Below are 7694 nucleotides of genomic sequence, written 5' to 3' on the forward strand. Positions count from 1 at the left end.
TCATATAGGCTGAGGATTGCATGGTGTACCAGTCACTTGGACTATTGTTTCCATGCATCTTTGGTTTTCTTCATTCTTCTTTGCTCTGGATGTGGAGAGACCCATCACTGCATCTAGATGACTGCTTGCAAGCTTTTAAGATGCCAGTCACTACTCGCCAAAGTAGGATGTGGAACAATGTTTCGTGTAGTATGTTATGCCAATTGAGCTTGACATCCCCTGCGACTACAGGTCCAGTGACTCACTCCCTCTGGGTAGCAGGCTATGGCCAATGAGTGATTTCAACCTTGTCCCTTGTCAGCTCTACTATATATCTGGAAATTCTTACAGAACATACCAATACACTTGAAGAAACATTGTCTGCCAACCCTATACATGGTCTTGGGTACACTTCCCTCTGTATGTTGTTGTTGTTGTTATGTGCCATCGAGTCGGACCCAACTCATAGGGATCCCTCCTTGGATTTCCGAGGCAGTATCACTACGGAAGTAGATTGCCCCATCTTCCTTCCGAGGAGTGGCTGGTGGGTTTGCACCGCCAGCCTTCTGGTTAGCAGTCTTAGCCTTCTGGTTAGCCTTAGCCACTATGCTACCAGAGCTCTCCACCCCCTGTATAGACATACCCAATATGTCCTGTCCACCCATCTATCCACCCATCCATGTTTGCCTTCGTTGACAACTCAGTACTGTATGTGCAAAAGGGTTCATCTTTGTTGTCTGTTGTAATTTGGTTTTATTGTAGAGTAAAACAGTTCTCCTATAGAGAAATAACTGTGAATGGTAACTTAAAAAAAAAAAAAAATCTGCCTGCTTTGCAGTCTCAGGATACACTTAAATTCAGTAATAACAAAAATAAAACTTAAACAAACACACAAGTTATACCTAAATTGGCGCAAGACTGATCTCACCAATCCCCAAGTTAACTATTTGGAATTTCAACGTAATAGAGGCCAAAATAATACATCTGAGTGCCTGAATTATTTTAATTATAGCTTAAAAAATGGGTGTTGTTAATGTAATTGAAATCTATTCTTTGTGGAGTTCACAGGCACTTCCAGAAACCTCTTACAAAATGTACTGCATCTTCAACCTCGATCACAGAACCCCCTGTCTTCCACCAGAAAATTTCTCCCGCCCGCGGCCCCTCCCTTTCCTAGCGCAGGTCCCGCCTGCAGCCTGTGGTTGAACTACTTTGAGCGACTGACAGACCCACTCCCTAGTAAACAGCCCGTCCCCACCCCGAAAGGGTTGATTGGCAGGTCACTTAGGGAGCGCCGCCATACGCGTAACCTAGCCCTCCAGAGACTCCGCCCCCAACCAGCCCCTTGGGCAGCCCAAGTTTGTTTTGGCGTCTGGTGCGCGCTGTGATGACGCCACGACGCTGACGCCTGACGATGGCGGCAGCTGTGGCGGCGGCCGTGGCCGCGGCTAGGAGACGGTCGGTAGAGCCACCGAGACGCCGAAGACCGCGCCGCCAGCGCGAGGTGAGGCGACCTGGCCCAGGGCCTCGGCCCGACGGGTGGGAAGGGCGGACGAGCTGCCGCCGCGGTCGCTTCCTGGCACACCGAGGCCTGTCCCTGCTCCTGCCCAGACCGGAGCCCACGGCCCGTGCGCCGGGGCCTACGGGGCTGGGAAGCAAGTCGAGAGATGACCGCTCGGGATCCCCGGTGTCCGAGGCTGAAGTGGCCTCTAAATGTACTGCTGTCCTGGGTAGCCCGTTTTGGGGGCCGTTTGGGCCTGCTGTTTAGCCGTCCCATGTCCAGAGCGGGTCAGAGTGAACTAACCCGCTTGCCCTCACTGCTTTCTCGCGTCCGGCGCCAGCTCCACACCCTTCTTTTGCGACCGAACGTCAGGGGCCGGCGGGGAAGCTGATTGCTTCCTTGTACAGTTTGGACAAAAAGCCAGCCCGAGTCCAACTGGGTCGCCTGCCTGGCAAGGCTGTCAACTGCTTGCAAGAAGAAGCCCCGCCCCACACATTCGTCGCTCTACGTGAAGTTGGGAAGTGATAATTCCCACCTAAAAATCTGACTAAGTTCTCCACTACTTAAAACTGGCTCATTGGTCCCTACAGGACAAAGGCCAAGACATTCAGGGCTCTTCATAATCTAGTGAAGGCCTAGCCTTGCAGTCAACACCTGTACACTTTTGCACTCTTTATGCTCATGTTAATATGTGATTTAATACCTTTGTTCTTTAGATTTGATTTTTTCTCGGATTGGAATGCTCTTCCTTGCACTCCACCCCTACCAACCAGTATAAGAGACTTACATCTGTCCTTTAAAATCCATCCCAGATGTCACTTCCTTGGAAAAGCTTCTCTCATGCCTCACTTAACCATTGTCTCTGTACCTTTATCTGTGCTTCTAATGTTGAGAATATCATCCTGTGCCACATGAGGGGCCCTTTGAGGGTGAGAGTCATGCCTATCTTCCGCCTATATCTGAGTGTCTGGCTGTATGCCTGGCTCAAAGTAGGTGCTCCAGAAGTGTTTGCTGAATAGACTGGGATAGATTGCTTATTTTAAGAATGGATAAAGATTGAGCTGCGTTATTGAGCACCTGTCCAGGGCCAAGATCTGAGTTGTTAGGTGTCCAGTTGATTCTGACTCATAGTAACCTCATATATAACAAAATGAAATGTTGCCCAGTTCTGTGCAGTTGTGATAGTTAAAGTTGTATGTCAACTTGACTGGGCCATGATTCTCAGTGGTTTAAGCAATTGCGATATAGTTATCCCCCAAAATGAGATCTGATGTAATATAATCACCTCCATGATGAGGTAGGCTATGAGCAGACAGTAGTTTGAAAGGGAGTTTCCTCGGGGGTGTGGCCTGCTTCCAATATATGTATAGAAGTCCTGGGAAAATTCTCTGGCTTTTGTGGGATGTTGAGGCTTGTTGAGTCTTAGTTTCCTCATTTCAAAATACTGACAGTGATGCCTGTTCATGAGGTTGCAGTGAGTGTTGAGATAGTGCACAGAAGATGCTTAGCACAGTTGGGATGCAGTAAATGGAAGCCACTGTTATTATTAATGGCTGCTCTTTCCAGAGTGTGTCCCTTATCAAAAAGAGGTCTCACCTTAATGAGCCTGTTTACTCTTCAGATGAGCAGCCATGTAGGAAGCTGTGTTATATGACTTCCTTTAGGTCATTTCTGGTCACCAGGGAACACTCTGACAAAAGTGCAGGGCAGTTGGCCGTTCCTTTAGAAGAGATCTGGAATGCTGACTCACCAGAGGTGGATTTGCTGAAAAAGCACATCATCCAGGTCTAATTGCAGTTCCTGCATTTGTTAAGTTATATAAATGAGCTGGAGAAAGTGCAAGCCTTCAGGAAACCTGTTTGCTTCTAATGCTGAGCTAGAGTTGTGCCTCATATCAGGTTTGCTTGGCGCCTGGAATGGAATGCCCTTGTAGATCCTAGTATCTATGGAATCTGAAATAGATCCTGGGGCTTTTTGTTGGGCGTGAGTTCAGAGTTAAATGAGTGAGACTCTGATCTTCTGTTTTACTTTACAGGCATGAGTCTGTTTTGGGGCAACTTTGATCCTCTTCAGAGCTTCCCAACTGTGTGATGTAAATGGGATATAGATGTGCCAAAGTATGGATCCTTAAGCATCTGAGTAGCTGAGAACAGCAGTCTCCATTGAGCCCAGACTGCTGTACAGTAGTGTCATTCTCTGTACCTATTGTGGCATGAAAAAATTGGGGAAGTAAGGCCCTGGGAGAAGAGAAACAATTTTGCTTATTGAGAACTGGAGAGAAACTTATTTATTTGAACTCCCTTTCCTTCCAGGAATCTTACTTTTGATGAGTATTAAGCCAGTTTGTGTTGAATAGTTCATCAAGGTACATTCATCTTGGTACATTCATCTGTTGCCATGGTATCTCATATGATGCTAAGGGAAAAAAATATGTTTTCATTTGCTGGAGGGAAGATCACTTCAGAGGGATTCTTTCCAGACTTCTAGCCTTGAAGTGGCTTCTCAAGATATCAAGAGATCAAGGGACTTTTGGTGTGGAGCCATCTGGGCTGTTAGTTCCTTGAGAGCAGAGACTATGGCTGCCTTCTTTTTGTCTGTCACAGCCTTGGCAGAGTTCCTGACCCACAGCAGGAACTTAGTAAATACTTGTGGGTTGAGAGTTTGGAAGGAGAACTCCAGGTACATTGCCAGAGTCTATATTTATGGTGACGGGATAAGCAGTGGGTGCCCAAACCATTGGCATTAAGTTGATCCAACTCATAACAATGCTATAGGACAAAGTAAAACTGCCACACAGGGTTTCCAAAGCTGTAAATCTTTATGGAGCTACTGGTACATTTGAACTGCCAGACTTCTGGTTAGCACCCCAGTGTTTTAACCATAGTGCCACCAGACAGTGGGTAGGGTGTCTTAAATGGAGTTGGGCTCACAGTAGAAATGAGGACACAGCAGACTAACTTCTCTCCCTCTTTCATCCCTAAAATGGAGGTCTCTGCCTACCAACTCTTACTGTGAAGAGGAGTACCCTTAAAGGAATAATAGGGCCCCAGAGTGACTCTATTCTAAAAAGAAGACATAGCAGTTTTGATTGTTTTATATATGTGTATATAAAACTCACTGCCGTCCAGTCAGATCTGACTCATAGCGACCCCTCTTGGAGTTTCTGAGGCAGTATCACTGTGGAAGTAGATTGCCCAACCTTCCTTCTGATGAGTGGCTGGTGGGTTTGAACTGCCAGCCTTCTGGTTAGCAGTCAAGTGCGTTAGGCACTATGCTACCAGAGCTCCTTCTGCCTCTAGAATGGCTCATTTTAAGCCTAGCAGAATGACAGAGCTAACCAATCCCAACATTAGAGTTCTACACACATTATTTAGATGATCCCACCTAGTAATCTGGTGGAAGTTACAAAGACTATGGCTAGAAAAGCCATACCAAGTAATTCACTGTACCACAGACCCTTTGTCAAGGATCAGCTGACTGTGGGTGGATGGATTTACTTCTGGGTTCTCACTTCTGCTCCCTTGGTCTGTGTGTCTGTCATTGTACCAATACCAGGCTGCTTTGACTACTGTGGCTGTGTAGTAGGTTTTGAGATTGGGAAGTGTGAGGCCACCTATTTGTTTTTCTTTAGTTGTGTTTTACTTATCCGGGATCTCTTTCTTTTCCATGTAGAGTTCGTAATTAGTTTTTCCATCTCTTTAAAGAATGTTGATGGAATCTGGATTGGAATTGCATTGTCTGTAGATTGCTTTGGGTAGTATTGTCATTTTTACAATGTCAAGTCTTCCTGTCCATGAGCATGGTATAATCTTCCATTTATGTAGATCTCTTTTAGTTTCTTACAGTAGTGTTTTTGTAGTTTTCTTTGTATAGGTCTTTTGTGTCTCTAGTTAGCTTTATTCCCAAGTATTTCATCTTTTGAGTGGCTAATTATAAATAAAATCCTTAAAAGTTAAAACATCACAGGAGTGAGTAATGCAGAAAGTGCCTTCTTAGATACGGTCACCATAATAGTTTGGTGTATATTCCTTTAGCTTTTTTTTTTTTTTTAATAAAATGCATATACTAGTATATACATTCTGAATATTTCTGTTAAAATAACTTATAAAATTATAATATGCTGTGATGATTCTTAAAATATAGCAACAATACCAAGGTATGAAAAGACAGAAGTATAGTTGTCCTTCTTCACATTCCCACACTCCAGAGGCAATTACCATAATGGTTTCTCTACTACCCTTTCAGAACTTTTGTTCTTTTCATAAACGTATACACACACACACACATGTACATTTTAAATCCCTCATTGGGCGTGCTCTTTACATACTCTTTTAAACAACTTGACAATACATCATGGTCATGGATTCTGACATGTAGCCTTTTGATATACTTATCAATGACTGCTGTCTTTCTTTCCTTGCCTATCTCTATATATATGGATTTACTGCATTCTTTTCAACAGCTGCAGAGTATTCCAATTTATAAATATACATCAGTTTACTTAATTATTCTCTCATTAATGGATTTTTGGGTTGTTGCCAGTTGTTCAGTATTTTAAAGAGTGCTGCCATGAACTTTCTTATATAACTTTGTGCACTTGTGGAAGTGGTTTTGTATTCTTAATTTCTAGAAGTAGAATTGCTGGCTCTCATGTCAGTTTCCTTGTTTCAGAAAGCAGAATCATGTAGTTCTTCCTAAGGCTGCAGAAAAATGAGCCCTGGTGGCAGAGTAGTTAAAATTGCTCACCTGCTACCAAAAGGTTGGCAATTCAAACCCACCAGCTCCTCTGTGGGAGAAAGATGTGGCAGTCTGCTTCCATAAAGATCACAGCCTTGGAAAGCCTATGGAGCAGTTCTACTCTGTCCTGCAGGGTCAGTCAGAATTGACTGACAGCACTGGTTTGGTTTGGTTTTTGGTTAAGGCTCCAGAAGTCCTTGTTTGGTGTCCTTGTCTCAAGTGACAGGATTTCTTGCGTGGTATTTCTGCTTGCCTCATGATGGTTACATATTTCAGGGATTACTGAGAGATTAATACCTACATAATTTTGGGAGATAATCTTCCAAAACATGGGAGCAGAATATAAAGATCTTTGCAGGTAAAAGGTTATGAAGCTTTATGAAAAACCTTGGGGAGTGGTGTTGAGGAGGGCCAGGTGCCTTTGGGCCCCTGTCTGGAAGACATTCACAGACTGGGCCTCTGTGGCCAGGAAGTTGTTTAAGGATCTGTCCTTGCCCCTTTCTCCTGGACCCCCACCCTTCCCGTCTGGCAGCCTCTGGACAAACTTGCTTTGGAGTTCAGATAACAATCTGTAAGACCCAAACAGTCCCAAGAGCTCTAGCTGCCTTCCTCGTTGAGGTCATTTACACAGATGTCCAAAGAGCATGGCCCTGGTTTAACTACAAGTCTGGCTTCTTCCTGCCAGAATTTCTGAGGTTCTGGGATTGTTGCCTCAGAGCAAAAGAAATAGGAGATCTAGACCACCTTTCACTCATTGTTAGCAAACACTGAGTGCCTGAAATGAACTCAGCATTTTGCTGGGTGTCAAGGGAGTTCTAGAAGTGGCTTCTTGCCTCAAGGCTCTGACAACTGGAGTGATCAAAGGCAATCTAGACTAGAGCAGTGAGCAGCAGGACCCAGGTTGTACTTGGAATTGAGGCTTAAGAAGATGGGCCCTGGTTCCAGTAAGATGGTGGAATAGGCAGACAGACTGCACAGACCCTCTTCAACAAAGAAAAGGGGAACCAATTAACACAGATACAGAAGATAATCCTGGAGCCCTGAGCTTTGAAGGGAAGAATATAGAAGTGGACTAAACTCCAACTAGTAGAAGAACCTGCATGAAAACATCGAAAAAGGAGCCATAGGAGCTGCAGTCTGGTGGCAATCCTGACAACATGGCTATGGCTTGGATATTGCCAAGTGGTGTTAGGACCAAAGAATTAACCTAAAAATCGGCCCTGCTAGCCAGGGGCTGCACAGAGGACTGCACTGGTGACTGGTGAATAAAAGGGGGAGTTGTGAAGAGGAAGGCAGACTGAGCTGTGGACTTTTGCCTGTCTGGAGGGTGTAAGTGGTTCAACCATTTTGGATATTTAAAGTGACAGTGTTCTCCCAGATTCCAGGAAGTTAAGAATAGGCTCCACTTGCCCTGAACCACAAGGACATTCAGGGCACAAATGACTGGAAAGGTGCAGTTTTCCCCTTGTTACTCTTA

This window comes from Orycteropus afer, unplaced genomic scaffold, assembly GCF_000298275.1.
Source record: "Orycteropus afer afer isolate SDZICR_OR568_19922 unplaced genomic scaffold, OryAfe1.0 scaffold00067, whole genome shotgun sequence".
In the NCBI taxonomy this organism is placed as follows: domain Eukaryota; kingdom Metazoa; phylum Chordata; class Mammalia; order Tubulidentata; family Orycteropodidae; genus Orycteropus; species Orycteropus afer.